The following is a 17668-nucleotide window of genomic DNA, read 5'->3' as shown; positions in this document are numbered from 1 at the left end:
CTCTTTCATCCTGTGTGGAGGTTGCAACAATACACAGCCACATGTCTGCATGTTCAAAGGGTGGGAGGTATACTGACTGCCACTCAGGGAACCATTGAAGCGGACTGCGTTGCCTCTGTATTACGGGCTTTTCCACTACTGTAGCAGCTCTTGCGCGTGGATTACTCTACAGCCTGGACTACACAGCATCAGATTCAACCCAGAGACCAGAAGCAGATTGGATAATTGGAGCCGAGATTTTTGAAAGAGCAGTGAATGCGTCCATCACGTATATCTCACAATGCCTGATCAAATATAATTCCACTTTCTCAGCACAATTTTTATCAGAAAATCCACATAGTCTGAACGGGGGAACCAATAAACTTACTCTGCGAAAACAGCGAAAACACCGGTTTAGTTCTTCAACTAAGTTCTCGGCCATATTCCACACATCATCACGAAGTTCAATGCTATTAACAATGCTGTAACATCACGTTTTCAACGACCGAATGAGGAGTGTAACTACCGACGCAGTGATCACCCTCTCACTGCTCATTTTCTCAGTACAGATTTAAAAAATTTTCAACATTTCACATGCTTCTGTTATAGCGTCGTCTGTGGTCAAATTTGGAAGACACTGGTAATCGATAGTTATGTAGTATTCCATGACATCAGGGAATTCTCATCAGGTATTCTATGCAGCATATCACACGTCGGATTCCACCATCTGCTGTATCCTGATTTAGTGTCAGCACTGGCTATTTCAGGCATTCCAGCATCTTTTTGAGTATCGAGCTGGCCTGCGAACTTGGTTTAAAAATTCAACAGCTTACTCCACTTTGTTCGTTATGATACAAATGTGCTTAAGGCAATTTTTAACATTTAAATTCAGCGCGTGTTTGAAATAGGGCACGTGTTTCCAGGTTGTGAGTCTTATAGCTGCCACAATATTAGACGCATTGTCGCTAACTATACACACTTTTACTTCAACGTCCCATTACCTGCTAACATGTCACAGTTCATCGGCGTTGTTTTCTGAAGTGTGCTTGTTATACTTCGAGCACTCTAGGAGGGAAGACCCGAGCTCTACCTCTTCTAGAAATGTGCTGTCATAATCAAATAGCACTCAGTTCTAACTGAAGTCCGCCAATCTAATGGCACTACAACAGTTTCTGCGGAGTTAACTTCGGTTTTCACCATTTCCTCTGTCATGGAGCATTGCTGTCGGAAATGTGTGTAGGATAAGGTCTTCTGTGCTGTCATTCTATAAGCGCCATTCTGTTTACCTAAGAACTTTTGGAAATGCATGTTCTCAACTACGCTAAAGGGCAAATAATCTTCATCACAATCTTAACAAGTGCGACACTTATCTCCTGACTCCTTTTTTAATGTTGATTACATATCTTGGAGGTTTTTTCCGAAGAAATACCATAAAGCTCAGTAGCAGGAGGTATTAAACGCCTAACAGAAAGAGAGACAATCGGCTGCATGATACGACCATGACAATCAGTATTAAACGTATTTTCTCCTTTATATGAAACAGATTCTGTACGAAAGTGGCACTTGACTTTCGCATAATCTAAATCTGCGAAAAATATCTACATTTCACTAATTTCTAACGGTTGCGAGTTGTTTGCCATGGTATAACCGCAAACGGATACAAAAACTGCATCCCGAATAAAAGAAAGAGGAGTTTTACCTAAAAGCATACCAGTGGCCCAACGCGGTAGTTTACTTCTTGAATCCGGAGAATTATTTGTCTCGACAAAAAGTAAATTAACCGAAAAATTAACGAAAAATTGATTGATTCTGGTATATATACCTAGAAGGGATAGACGACGTTCCATCAGAACTTCTAATATCACCTGGGGGAAGTGGTAACAAAACAACTATTCACGTTGGTGCATAGAATGTATGATGAGTCTGCCGACATAACATCCGACTTTCGGAAAAATATTATCCACACAATTCCGAAGACTGCAAGAGCTTACAAGTGCGTGAGTTATCGGACTATCAGCTTAACAGCTTTTGCATCCATGTTACTGACAAGAATAATGCACAGAAGAATGGAAAAGGAAACTAAGGATGTGTTAGATGATAAATTTCGCTTTAGAAAGGGTAAAGGCACTAGAGAGGCAATTCTGAGGTTGCGGTTGATAATGGAAGCAAGACTAAAAAAAAATCAGGACACACTCATAGGATTTGTTAACCTGGAGAAAGCGTTCGACAATGTCAAATTCTGCAAGATGTTCAAAATTCTGAGATAATTAGGGATAAATGGTAGGGAGAGACGGTATTATACAATATGTACAAGAGCCAAGAAGGAATAATAAGAGTGGGGGACCAAGAACCAACTGCTGGGATTAAAAGGGTGTAAGAAAGGGATTTAGTCTTTCCCCTCCTACTGTTCAATCTGTACATCGAAGAAGCGATGACGGAAATAATAATTTAAAAAAATGATTCATGAGTGGGTCATTCAAGGTGAAAGGATATCAATGATACGATTCGCTGACACATTGCTAAAGTAAAGGAGAAATACATGACATGCAGATTGGAATGAACAGTCTAATGACAACAGATTATGGATTGAGAGTAAATCGAAGAAAGACGAAAGTAATGAGAAGTAGCAGAAATGAGAACAGCGCGAAACTTAACATCAATATTTACGAAGACGACGAAGTTAGGAATTCTACTTTCTTCTTCCTCTTCTACGTGATCAGACACAGTGGACCGCACGCTGCTCGAATTTTCCTCCTCCATTGTATTCTTTCCATTGCTGATATTCGCCTGCCGTCCACATTTATTGATGCTTGGTATAAATCTTCATGGACGCCATCTCTCCAATGCTTCTTGGGTCTCCCTGGGGGTCTCTTTCCTGTAGGTGTGAAATCCAGGAGCTTCCGTGGCTATCTGTGATCTTCCATCCGGCCCTCTGCATTCGTTTGGCTTTGACAGTTCCTGATATGTTGAGCTCTTCGTATAGTTCCTCAAGCTCTTGGTTGTGTCTAATCCTCCACTCCCTGTGTCTGCATCCAGAATCGGACTGAAGATCTTCTGAAGCACTTTTCTCTAAAAAACGAGAATCTTATGGAAGTCCCGTTTCCGGATACTTCACATCTCACAGTCATACAGAACAACAGGCTGCGTTTTCTATAGTCGAATCTTGAACTGTCTGGAAAGATATCTGGACTGAAGCAGTTGTGATAGGCCGTGGTAATATCGGTTTCCTGCTTGTACTCTGGCTTTGATCTCTGCTTCACATGACGAGTTCTCAGTGAAAAGTTCCTCTAGGTATTTGAATTTACGCACTCTGTTGTAGGACTGATCTCCCACCTACAGTGATTGTAGATGACCAGCAGTCTGACTTTGACCACACGTCATAACGAAGTACTATGTCTTGGATTCGTTTACATTAAGCCCAAATTTGCTGACAGCCTCCTGTAGTGCTTTGGTGATTTGCTCCAACTCCTCTACAGACTTAGAGAATAAACAGATATCGTCTGCATAGGCTGGGTGTGCCAGACTTTTTCCTTCGATTTCAATCCCTTCGTTCTCTTGGAAGCGATCGAGTACGATCTTCTCGAGGCCTAAGTTTAACAGTGAAGGAGAAAAACTATCTTACTGCCCGAGTCCTGTCACAATTTCAAATTCCGCAGTCATGCGATTTCGCATCTTCACCCTTCCACGTGTTTCGCTCAGACAGATATTTATCTGAGTGGTGAGTTTCTCTGCCATACCAAACTACCTTAAACAGCTGAGCAGGCTCTTGCGATGTATACAATAATACACCTTCTTAAAATCACCGAATAAAGTATTGAAATCTTTACCCTAGTCACTCAGTTTCTCAGTGAGCTGCGGGAGATCGAAGATGTGATCTACTGTAGGCCGCCCTATCCGGAAACCTCCCTGGTACTGTCCAATCACCGAATCTGCCAGTGGCTGAATTCTGTGTATGAGGCAATTGGACAGGATCTTATAGCAGACGTTAAGCAGGGCGATTACCTGATAATTGTCACATTTCAATTTGTCACCCTTCCTATGTATTGGACAAATCAGAGCTGTTTTCCATTCTGGTAGTAGTTCGTCTTTGGTCCATATTGCCTGTAACAGTCGGTATACTCTTCCTGCAAGTTTCTCTGCTCCTGCCAGGATCATTTCAGCCTGTATTCGATCTTCACCTGGACTCTTATTCTGCTTAAGATGTCTAATCCTGGTTTTTATCTCATCCAGAGTAGGTGGGGGATAATCTGCATCGGCTGTGATTTGGTACCGGAAATTAAACTGCAGTTCGGGTTCATCAAAATTTAGAAGCTGTCGAAAGTACTGTTTCCATCTCTTCGCTATATCACTTTCATTCGTCAGGATCTTATCATGGGAATCTTTGAGAAAATTTTTGCTTGGCCTGGTGACCTTCGCAGAGGTACTTCCCTTTCAGAAATATTTCCCAAGTCTTTTGTTTTCTGAAGTCTGTTTCTGCTACAATGATGATATCCATTATATATTTCTTCTTTGCTCTTATGAGAGTTGCTTGTGCTGTCTTTCGGACCTCCTCAAATTGTGGATTTGTTAACATAGAGTATAGATTTAAATGTCAGGAAGTCGTTTCTGGAAGTATTAGTATGGAGTGTAGCCATGTATGGAAGTGAAACGTGGACGATAAATAGTTTAGACAAGAAGAGAATAGAAGCTTTCGAAATGTGGTGCTAAACAAGAACGCTGAAGATTAGATGGGTAGATCACATAACTAATGAGGAGGTATTGAATAGAATTGGGGAGAAGAGGAGCTTGTGGCACAACTTGACCAGAAGAAGGGATCGGTTGGTAGGCCATGTTCTGAGGCATCAAGCGATCACCAATTTAGTATTGGAGGGCAGCGTGGAGGGTAAAAATCGAAGAAGGAGACCAAGAGATGAATATACCAAGCAGATTCAGAAGAATGTAGGCTGCAGTAGGTACTGGGAGATGAAGAAGCTTGCACAGGATAGAGTAGCATGGAGAGCTGCATCAAACCAGTCTCAGGACTGAAGACCACAACAACAGCAACTGTGCCACATTTCTCCCTTTCAGCCACTTGCCCCTGGCTTCTTACCTCCTTTCCAGGGCATCTGCACATTCCTTTCCAAACAAGATCTTCTTGCCCACTGTGTTTCCCGTAAGTGTTTCCTCTGCCATATGCCTGACTGAGCTCTGGATGTCTCCCAACATTAGTTCTAGACCCTGATTCACGTCCATTTCACTGCTATTCGGTCTTCGTTGTTTCATCTTTTAGTTTATCCACATGGTACCTTTCAACTCTTTTTAACTTAGGCCCCGTTCTTCCTTTACACTGTACGTTTAAAAGGCCTCTGACCAGGAAATGATCACTCCCACCTTCGGCACCCCGCGCTGTCTTAACGTCTAACACCCACCTCTAGGCTCTTACATCAATGGCAACATGGTCTATTCGATTTATAGTTCTTCCATCTGGTGACACTCAGGTTCCCTTATGTATGTTTTTCCGCTGGAAGTTTGTGCTGGAGATGAACAACCCTGATGATGTAGCGAGGCGATTGAACCTCACCCCATTATCACTGCTTAGGTCGTGTAGACTGTGCCTTCCTGTTGTGTCTTGGAATATTTGTTCTTTCCCTACCTTGGCATTCCCATCACCAAGGACGATCCTCAGGTGTCCGTTTGGTGTAGAGCGTCCATCAATGCCTCTAGCTGGGCGTATGTCTTTCACCTTACTTTCACTCTCATCCGTGGGAGCATGACAGTTCAAAAATGCCGCCTTGATATACTTTACGTCCACTGTTATATCAGCACTCGTGGCTGCCGCATCGCGGTCGCGAGGTGAGGCCGATTCAGTTCCAGATACGTTTTACTATCTGACGATGATTTATGGATTTGTAGTTTAAGCTTGACGATGTGCACTATGGACAAACGTTAGTTACTGTCATTCTGAAGAAGGTTGCGTTATCCCGACTGAAAGGTAGGTAAATTCTAGGTACACTGAGGCTGTTAATTATTAAAATTAAAATTAATATTTAAACAGTTACTGACAGGGCCGCGAAATGTAGAAGATATTTAAGATATTCTTGGGCTGACTGACACGCACTCTGAAACATTGGTGGCCAAAGTCTTATCTAAGCAAAAAACAGTACGGAACAGATGACTTCGTTCACTGGCTCCGTACAAAATAGTACAGTTTTCAATATCCATGCTACCAGCATGCTCCCACGCGATTTATTGCAATGCAACTAGGTCTAGTTCGAACCTCTGAATTTCTGTGACAACACTGATTGCAGCTCCTGTCTTGCACAGATTCCTTACATACTACGTAGCAAATCGTATACCGTTTCTTTGTCATTGACGTCGTCTAGTTTTATCAGTAATGTTCCGCGGCTTACTTAAAGTCTTGAAAGCATGTTTAATTTTTTTACGAAGAGAGGGTGCTGACCTCCCGTCCTGCCTGAGACGTTACCCTCACAGCTTAGAGGATTGCTAGCTTTTCTTAAGTTGTGAGCTCCTCTCAGGAGCTGGGTTAGAGATAGGAATAAGAAAATTGGAAAGACGAAACCTAATACAGTTGGGGTCGAAAAAGCAACAGTTGACCAAGGGAAGCCGACAGGGAAGGAGAAAGAAGAAGCCTGACGCAAGTAAGTGGAAGCAATATCAGACTAAGCTCGGGTCCCCGTGGACGCCACCCGCGCACTTCTAGATGAAGTCCACTGAGGGAATTCTGCTTCCTAGGCAGCAAAATAACTAATGATGGACGGTGGAAGGAGGCACTGGCAAAAAGGGAATTCCTTGGCAAGAGTAGTCTACTTGTATCAAACATTGGCCTTATTTTGACGAATAAATTTCAGAGAATGCACGTTTGGAGAACGGCATTGTATGGCAATCAAACATGGACTGTTGGAAAACCTGAACAGAAGAGAATCTAAGGATTTGAGATGTGGTGCTACAGACGTATGTTGAAAATTAGGTGGGCTGATAAGGTAAGGAATGAGAGGTTCTGCACAGAATCATTGAGGAAAAGAATATGTGGAAAACACTAACAGTGAGAAGGGACAGAATGATAGGACACCTGTAACGCCATCGGTGAATGACTTCCATGGTACTAAAGGAAGCTGTAGAGGGACAAAACTGTGGATGAAGAATGATATTGGAATTGAGGAAATAGGTTGCAAGTGCTACTCTGAGATGAAGAGGTCGGCACAGGAGAGGAATTCGTGGCGGACATCCGACCAATCGCACGACCGATGACTCGAAAAAAAAAATTGCCTTATGGCAGAGGCAAACATATTCATTCCGCTTTCTATTGAATTTTAAGAGGAACATATTATAATGGTGCATATATTTCGTAGCCCTGCTAGGGAGAAAAACAAATGGAGTATCACTTGGTCTCATGGGAAAATGTCAAGCAAGATCAAACGTAATTCCTTCTTCATATGAGACAGGCCACTCTGTTGATCTTTTTCTTTTTCCCTTCAAGCATGTACTGCTGAAATTACATAAGATGCTGTTTAACACACAAACGAATGGGTACCCGTAATTACATCGTTCCGCCATCTGTTGGCAACATTACTGAGTACCAGCGGCAGCGTTCGCACATCACTAGTTTTTTTGTAATAAGTGATGCTGAGTAAGTAAGCTATTGTAAGTGAAATAGCCGGCCGGAGTGGCCGTGCGGTTCTAGGCGCTATAGTCTGGAGCCGAGCGACCGCTACGGTCGCAGGTTCGAATCCTGCCTCGGGCAAGGATGTGTGTGATGTCCTTAGGTTAGTTAGGTTTACTTAGTTCTAAGTTCTAGGCGACTGATGACCTCAGGAGTTAAGTCGCATAGTGCTCAGAGCCATTTTGTACGTGAAATAACGTCAGCTGCCCTGACGTGTCTGCCTGCTAAGATAAGCGTAGCTCATGATGTTCTATACACAATAGCTACACTTTATAGAACAGGTACATTATGGAAAAAATTTAAAAATTTCTTAGCAGTTTTTATGTTCTCTGATGTAAATATAAGATGTTTCATCACTACGGTACGCCTTTAGGAGTCTAATCTGTTTTTAATTTTCTAAAGTAACCTATATATGTTCTTTCTTAAGCTCCAAGCTAACTCAGTACCAGATTTCGCCGAAATCATTTCAACAGTTTAATGGTGAAAAAGTAACGGACAAAGCTATTTCTGCATTATTATGTTTTAGTATCAAAGGATCTATTATCAAGGGTATCCGAACATCCGAGTCAACACTTGCATTCTGCGACACTAAAGCAACAAAACATTTACGAAACTCTAACTAAAATGGATGCTCAAAACATAATATTTCATTAATAAGAAAGACAGTTATTTACAAAAGGAACGAAACAATTTTTTATTTTATTTTCGGCACTTTTTATAATGAAACTATGGATCAAAGTATAGAATAAATATTTACAAAAGGAACTTTTTGTGAGAGTTTCGTGGTGTGAACAACTTCTCTTATTTTCATTAAGAAATTCCTACACTGAAGAGCCAAAGAAACTGGTACACCTGCCTAATATCGTGTAGGGCAACCGCGAGCACGCGGAAATGTCGCAATACAACGTGGCATGGACTCAACTTATGTCTGAATTAGTGCTGGAGGGAACTGACACCAAGAATCCTGCAGGGCTGCCTATATATCCGTAAGAGTACAAGGAGCTGGAGATATCTTCTGAACAGCACTTCGTAATCCATCCCACGTAAGCTCAACAATGTTCATGTCCGGGGAGTTTGGTGGCCAGTGGAAGTGCTTAAACTCATAAAAGTGTTCCTGGAGCCACTCTGTAGCAATTCTGGACGTTTGGAGGTCGCATTCTCCTGCTGGAATTGCCCAAGTCCGTCGGAATGCACTATTGACATGAATGGAAGCAGGTGATCGGACAGAATGCTTACGTACTTGTCTCCTGACAGAGTCGTATCTAGACAAATCAGGAGTACCGTATCACTCCACCTGCACACGCCCACACCATTACGATGCCTCCACCAGCTTTAAGAGTCCCCTGCTGACATGCAGACTCCATGAATTATTGAGGTTGTCTCCATACTCGTTCACATCCCTCAGCTTGATACAATTTGATACGAATCTCTTCCGAGCAGGCAATATGTTTCCAGTCATCAGCAGTCCAATGTCGGTTTTGGCGGGTCTAGGCGAGGCGTAAAGCTTTGTGTCTTGCAGTCGTCAAGCGTACACCAGTGGGCCTTCGGCTCCGAAAGCCCATATCGATAATGTTGAGTTGAATTGTTCGTACGCTGACACTTGTTAATGGCCCACCACTGAATTCTGCAGCAGTTTGCGAAACCGTTGCACTTCTGTCACATTGAACGGTTCTCTTCAGTCGTCGTTGGTCCGATTATTGCCGTATCTTTTTCACGCCGTAGCGATGTTGGAGATTTGAAACTTTGCCGGATTCCTGAAATTCACGGTACACTCGTGAAATGGTCGTATGGAAAACACCACTCCATTGCTACCTCGGAGATACTGTCTCATAGCTCGTGTGCCGACTGTAACACCCCGTTCAAACTCAATTAAATCCTGATAACATGTCATTGTAGCTACAGTAACTGATCTGACAACTGCGACGGACACTTGTCTTATGAAAGCGCTGCCGACCGCAGAGCCATATTCTGCCTGTTTACACTTTCTGTATTTGAATATGCATGCCTATACCAGTTTCTTCGGCGCTTCAGTGTAATATTAGTGTGGATTACGAAGCTTTATCGACTGAGTGAGGTACAGTCAACGAAAACGCTATGGAATGACGAACTGAACAGCTTCGTCAGACTTTAGCATTTCATGAACGAACCACGTCATTCTAACGATTCACGCTAACGAATGTGACAGAGTGAAGTGGTTCGCAGGAATGAACTGGTTCAGCCTATTGCGAATGTCAGTGTACTCTGAACAATCAGAAAGAGATAAGTGGCTGTTAGACGAGTATGAACCGCCAGAAAGAGGAATTCTATCATAGTAGAAGACATGTATCAGGGAGCTTACTGCAAAAAAGGCTTTGTTATAGTATCAAAAAGTGGGTACTCTTTTAAATTAGGCACATTAAAAATTATTATGTATTTCAAGTTCCCCAAGTGCATCCATGCAAGAAGATATTTATCTCTGTGTCCTTTTTGTGCCCACATTTCTTTCTTTCTTTTTTTTTTAATGTGAACCAATAGCTGTTTTATTACCCCCTATTACTCACTACGTTACTATTTTCTTTAATCAGGAAATTAATTCTTTTGAATATCTGTAACTAAGTATCCAACAAGATAGAGTGTGTATAAGACGGAAATACTGAACGAGCTTATGGTGCCAGCTTCGTTTAAATCATTAATCTTTTCATTGCTTAATTGCAATTAATGCGCATTTCACTAGGCAAGTGAATGACATTTTTTTAGAATAGATTACTCTTCATTTTTCTTTACATTGTGAGCGTAGGTAATTACACTGAATTTGTATGTCTCAGGAAGATGTATGCTTTCAACCCTTGGAATTGTATTTCGTTAGTTGTTAATCAGTTGTTAGTTATTTGCTAAGTATTGACGAAATCGCTGTGAATCTAACTAAAACTACAGAGCTGGTACCACACTCATCTCACGAAATTTCCCCACGCTTTGGAAATTCAGAATTTACTATAGAAATGCCCCCATTCAAAAGGAAACATTGTATGGAAGAAAGCGTCAAAAAAACGTGACTCTCGTTGTCTGCCGTCAGGACTCAGAACTGGTGTTCCCCAGCGACGGAAATTATTGGGCAGACTGTGTCAACTGGCGAAGCACTGTGGTGCTATTCACGGCAATATATGTCAGCTTCTGTGTGTCATTCAGCAATTCGTACATAGCAGGAGCAGCATGGCTAAAATTGAAAACTCGCTTTGTAAACAGTCGCACTGCGACCAATGGAGGCCAATGAGCAACGCCGCGGTGAATTTCCCTGGAGGCAACGTTCTGGTATCTGGACGCTAGCTCGTTTGCACGTGATGGTGGTTCAGCGTATACACTCATCGAACGATGCATACTTGGTAATGTACAGACCGAACGAAAAGTCTCTTAGGGATTCAACACAGTGAGTGTCTCAGTAAGAACGCCGGTTCGAAGGGACAGTTATTTTTTAATTGTTGTTGGAAACGTGTTTTCTTATGAGTTGGAAATACACAGTACGGAACAGTGAGTGTTGATTGTGAAAGCTCATTACAAGAATGGTGAAAGTTTCTTGGAAACTGTTCGGAAAGTCCGTTTTATTCTTGGACAACAATGAACCAAATGAATAGACTGTTGGTAGGTTAATGAAAAAAATCTGTAAGAAACCTGATCAACAGTAGATCTCAAAAGCCGTGGACACCCTCGAAATGGTAGGAGATAGACAAATATTGCTCTGCTTGATTCTCTTACTGTGGGTCATATCATCGTAATGCTGAAGGAATAGGCATATGTCCAGCACCAATGCACAGAAAATGAACATAAGATTTGACCTTGCTTCGTGACAGAGGTCAATTAACACAGAAACTTAAACCCGGGGACCATGGAAAACGATGGCGATTTATGCATTTGATTCCACAAACAAGAAAGAGAGAGCTGTAGCTTCACAAAAAAGCATCATTTTATCAGATGAAGCTCACTTTGTGAACAATCACAATAACCGAATATTCAAATCAGGCAACGCAAGACCAATTCACGAACAAGACGTGTATAGTCAGTGAGATACGATTTGGTATGGGATTCTGGCAAGGGTTTAATCGGTAGTTTCTTTTTTGAAGATGAACAAGGAGAGGCTGTTACTGTCAATGAAATTCGTTATCGCGCGATGCTCACTGCTTTTCTTTGGCCCCATTTGGGTGAACGGAACATCGGTTCATAGTTCCAACACAAGAAGCAACTTGTCACACTACAGAAGACAAAATTGCTCTCTTGCAAAAGAAGGTTGCGGACAGATGACTCTCGTTACGAGTAGACCAAACCTAACTTGATCTTGTGACCTGACGCTATTGAATTTTATCTATGAGGCTACACTAAATACAACTTAGCCATTATGAACCCCGTAATCTGTTGGAACGCAAGCAAAAATTTGCTGTGCCTCGACGAAGTCCGTGGGAAACTGTGTGAGCAGGTGACGGTTAATTTCACCAACCGAGCGAGAGCGTGTAGGGCTAGTAGGAAGAAGGAGGGGGGGAGGAGGGAGGGGGGATAGTGCGGGTTATATGTCTCATATTGCCTTTCGGATTAAACCTCAACATTTCCTGAAGTAAATGGCGTATTTTGTTCTTTCAAATAAATAAATTCGATTTATATTACCTTCAAATCTGGAATTCTTTTTGAGACACCATTAAGAGGGTATGTGGCTTCTCTAAGTCCCTAATTCAGTAGTAGTCAAACTTCGGCCCACAGGCGCATGTGGCCCCAATCAAGTAATCTTGCGGTCCGTAGTTCTTAGCCGCGTTTCGTAACAATATGCAATTCAGCAACTACGAGCCGAATCCGAAAACGTTAGTGAACGTTAAGAGCATCTTAAGAGCATAGTTTTTCTCCTCAGAAAAACAGATGTGCTTCATTTTATTTGACGTTGGTCTAGGTCCAGGGGTAGACTCTTTGATTCATAATCAAAACGTCTTCGGTCTCGGGTTCGATCCCCGCCACTGCCTATATTTTGATAAATAATCAGCATTGACGGCCGAAGACTTCCGGCATAAGAAGTTAGCCTCATTCTGCCAACGGCCTTGTCAAAGAGGGCGGAGGAGCGGATAGAGGTTCAGGGCACTCTCTTGTCCTAGGGGTGGAAAATTGCCCCTAAAGGCGGAAGAATCAGCAATGATCAACGACATGAGGATGCAGAAGGCAATGGAAACCACTGCATTAAAGACACGTAAGGTGTATCCACAGGACATGTGGCCTGTAATTGAAGAAGTGTCATGATGATCTCTCCATTGGCAAAATATTCCGGAATAGTTCCCCATTCGGATCTCCGGGAGGGGACTGCCAAGGGGGAGGTTACCATGAGAAAAATATTGAATAATCTACGAAAGGATAACGTTCTACGAGTCGGGGCGTGGAATGTCAGAAGCCTGAATGTGATAGGGAAACTAGAAAATCTGAAAAGGGAAATGCAAAGGCTCAATCTAGATATAGTAGGGATCAGTGAAGTGAAGTGGAAGGAAGACAAGGATTTCTGGTCAGATGAGTATCGGGTAATATCAACAGCAGCAGAAAATGGAATAACAGGTGTAGGATTCGTTATGAATAGGAAGGTATGTCAGAGGGTGTGTTACTGTGAACAGTTCAGTGACCGGGTTGTTCTAATCAGAATCGACAGCAGACCAACACCGACAACGATAGTTCAAGTATACATGCCGACGTCGCAAGCTGAAGATGAACAGATAGAGAAAGTGTATGAGGATATTGAAAGGTTAATGCAGTATGTAAAGGGGGACAAAAATCTAATAGTCATGGGCGACTGGAATGCAGTTGTAGGGGAAGGAGTAGAAGAAAAGGTTACAGGAGAATATGGGCTTGGGACAAGGAATGAAAGAGGAGAAAGACTAATTCAGTTCTGTAACTAGTTTCAGCTAGTAATAGCGAATAACCTGTTCAAAAATCACAAGAGGAGGAGGTATACTTGGAAAAGGCCGGGAGATACGGGAGGATTTCAATTAGATTACATCATGGTCAGACAGAGACTCCGACATAAGATACTGGATTGCAAGGCGTACCCAGGAGCAGATATAGACTCAGATCACAATGTAGTAGTGATGAAGAGTAGGCTGAAGTTCAAGACATTAGTCAGGAAGAATCAATACGCAAAGAAGTGGGATACGGAAGTACTAAGGAATGACGAGATACGTTTGAAGTTCTGTAACGCTATAGATACAGCAATAAGGAATAGCGCAGTAGGCAATACAGTTGAAGAGGAATGGACATCTCTAAAAAGGGCCATCACAGAAGTTGGGAAGGAAAACATAGGTACAAAGAAGGTAGCTGCGGAGACACCATGGGTAACAGAAGAAATACTTCAGTTGATTGATGAAAGGAGGAAGTACAAACATGTTCCGGGAAAATCAGGAATACAGAAATACAAGTCGCTGAGGAGTGAAATAAATAGGCAGTGCAGGGAAGCTAAGACGAAATGGCTGCAGGAAAAATGTGAAGACATCGAAAAAGATATGACTGTCGGAAGGACAGACTCAGCATACAGGAAAGTCAAAACAACCTTTGGTGACATTAAAAGCAACAGTGGTAACATTAAGAGTGCAACGGGAATTCCACTGTTAGGAGAGCAGATAGGAGAAAAGAATACACTGAAAGCCTCTATGAGGGTGAAGATTTGTCTGATGTCATAGAAGAACAAACAGGAGTCGATTTAGAAGAGATAGGGGATCCAGTATTAGAATCGCAATTTAAAGGAGCTTTGGAGGACTTACGGTCAAATAAGGCAGAAGGGATAGATAACATTTGAAACACGTATGTTGTGTGGCGGCGATGGTGAGGCATTGCAGAGTCTCTGACCAGAGAGCTATTTGTCATTCCTAGTCTGCGCTTGACCGCGCGAGTGTTGCGAGCAGTAGTCTGTCGGTAGTAGCAGCCCACTGCAGTTGTCTGATGTAGTCTGTAGGTAGCAGTAGCGCAGTTCAGTTGCGAATGGCAGTCTGTTAGCAGTAGTGGTCTTATACGGTCGCGAGAGAGTCGCGAGCGGGACGCAGTCCGCGGGCGTCGACATGCATCTCTGGTCAAGATGCTGAATGAGGTATATTGTTAATTAAGGTAACCAAGCTGCATTGCGCACATCAGATAATGTAAAGTTTATTTATTGTAATTAATTTTCAACAAGTGCCCCAATAATAATTTTGATTTCAAAGCAATTTTTAACAAAAGAACCATTTAATTGAACCAACGATTTCCTTCCATTTCCTTGAAAGAAAAGTTTCAGTTAATTTTCAAAAATTAAAAAAAAATAATACTTGCAATGCATTTCCACCAAGCCGCGGCCAACAATAAGAGCAGAACTTTGACATGCAGTTATACTGAGGTAAGAAATTAATTCTGATTTTTGCACAGGACCAAAGACCGACATTTCGGTCTAATTGAGTTATCATTATCGCTAAAATTTCATTGTCATTGAAATATCTTTCATTATTTTTGTGAGAGCTTACACCTTGAGTCAGATTGCGATTTTTCATATTTCATTGTCTTTGTTAGTAGATTTCATTGGGGAGGTTACGTTTGGCTACCATTCATTTATTATTTCTGTCATTCACAATTTCTGTGGGGAGGTTACACTTGGCGACACCCAGTCCAGGATCGTATTTCGTTGAGAATCTTTTGAAAAACAGTCAGATATCTGCTCTTATTTGCTTAGATATAATTAGGATTTGGCGCAACGCTTTTACTAATCTTGTGACTTTCTTTCTACAGGTCAACGGCAATTCGTTGCTCTGTTGTATTTGTGTGTTGTTTTTGCATTGTGCTTATTTGTTTTGTGAATAATTGTGCCTATTGTAAAAATGCCGCGAAAGACTGTGAATAGTATATCGCGAGGTATTATGAATGAAATTACCGATTCAAACAACTTCACCAATGGTAATAGTGACACGCAGTGTGTTGATGACAATCGTGCGTTCACTGACAATCAGTGCGTTCCAACTACTAATAGTGATTTTTGTCTTAATGATGAACACACGAACTCAATTGTCCCCTCTGTTAATTTGACGACAATTGATGACGCGGGGAGCTCTATTGTCATGAGTGCTGCCCAGCTTAACACAACCGGTTTGGAAAATTCAAATAATGTACAGACAAATATTTCTAGTGAAAATGAACAGTGTACTGAAAGTACGACGGATCTGTTTAATTCCGAAATAGTGTCTGACAGTGTACATCCGACTGATAAAACTTTTTGTAAATTACAGAATGACCAAATGGTCACACAAAACGAGACAATTCCAGATCCACCATTAATTAGCACAGAGAATAGAAATGCTAATTTTGGCTCGGATCAAATTATGGCACTATTGCTGCAACGAGTTAACCAAATTATTGAAAAACAAGACAACCAGAGTGAAGATAACAAACAATTGAAATAAAGACTTGACAATAATGACGAAAATCTCAAACAACTTAGTGAACAGGTCAGACAACAGAATGAAAAATTAGATAACAATTCCAGCCAGTTAAATGAAAAATTAGATAACAATTCCAGACAGCTTAGTGAACAAATTAGAGACGTTGCCGCGCAATGTCATGACACTAAGGAACAGTTGCGTGAGGAAATTGAGGCTTGTTCAAAAAAAAGTAGCGAAGAAATTAGGTCTGTTGCTCAAGAATTAAGGGAAATGCAAACAGCCGCAACAGAAACACTTAGAGCGGAAATTAGTGCAGTCGCTAAACAATGCTCTGAAAAAGCTACACAAGTACGCGGCGAGTTTAAAGCAATGACAGCAGAACTTTCGCGCACAATGGATGAAAAGATTGACGCGAAATTCGAACAGCAGAACACTCAAATTGACGAGCGATTTAGTCACCACATACAAAACAGTGATACGCGTTTCCGCAAATTTATTCAGGATCAAAATAAAGTAAAACGTCAAGTCATGGAAACAATCACTGCTCAGAGACAAGAAGACAAAAGTAAAATGTTCGCGAAAGCGAAAACATATGTAGACAACAATATTGCTACAGTGTCCGACGAAATTAATTCCATCAAACAGTCGAACACAGAATTACGTGACGAAATTTCCGATCTTAAGTCGAAAACAGACACATACACAACCGATTTTCAAACAGTGACCGACAGACTAGAACAATTAGAACTAGCACATGATTCAGATGTCGTCAAAGCTGACGTTAAGAAACTGAACGAAACTACACGTAAATTGCAAAAACAGATTAATGCCTCAGACACTAAAACCCATGATCAGGTAAAAATACTGACTGAAAAATGTGATAAATTACGGAGAAATTTGTCAAATTTACAGCAAGAAGTAACTGAGATAAAAAATATTTCAGTTAATAACTCAACACAGCAGACGCCACTTTGCGAACATTTGTCAGACTCGCGCTGCGCGTATAATTTGGGCAATCTACAAAGAGTACGGGACTTAGATTCAGAACGGACACAGACAAATAAATTCTCTTACAATACAGAACCTGTTCCGTCATACAGAGATGATAATTTCGATTACAAACATTTTCTATCAGTGAGGAAATTTAAAGTGTTTAGGAATGACAGAACACAGATTCACCCATTGGATTGGATACAGCAATTTAGCTTTGCTTTTCCACCGACTTGGCCTGTTACGCATAAACTTGAATTTATTTGCAGCTTTTTGGAAGGCGAACCGGCAACTCGTATGAGGCCGATCGCGAGGCAATGCTACTCAGTAGAGGAATTTCAGATTGCGTTTCTGTCTGCGTATTGGTCGAAAACGACACAGCGCGGAATTAAAGATCAGTTAATTAGTTTGCCGAATTACGAGAACTCAAATTTCCCCAGTGTGACGCAATTTTTTGAGCACATGGTGCAACAAAACCAATACCTGAGTGAAGCGTACAGTGAATCTGCACTTATACAATTATGCATTTCCAAATTACCACGGTCATTACGAGTGTCACTTCTAACGGGCCAGCAAAAAGAAAACATTTCAGCATATAGAGATATTTTACAGCTCTTCGAAGTACAACAATCTGATTATTCTTTGTAAACAA

The sequence above is a fragment of the Schistocerca americana genome, chromosome 5 (assembly GCF_021461395.2).
Source record: "Schistocerca americana isolate TAMUIC-IGC-003095 chromosome 5, iqSchAmer2.1, whole genome shotgun sequence".
Lineage (NCBI taxonomy): Eukaryota > Metazoa > Arthropoda > Insecta > Orthoptera > Acrididae > Schistocerca > Schistocerca americana.
The sequence above is the reverse complement of the archived record's forward strand: the minus strand, read 5'-3'. Positions refer to the sequence as shown.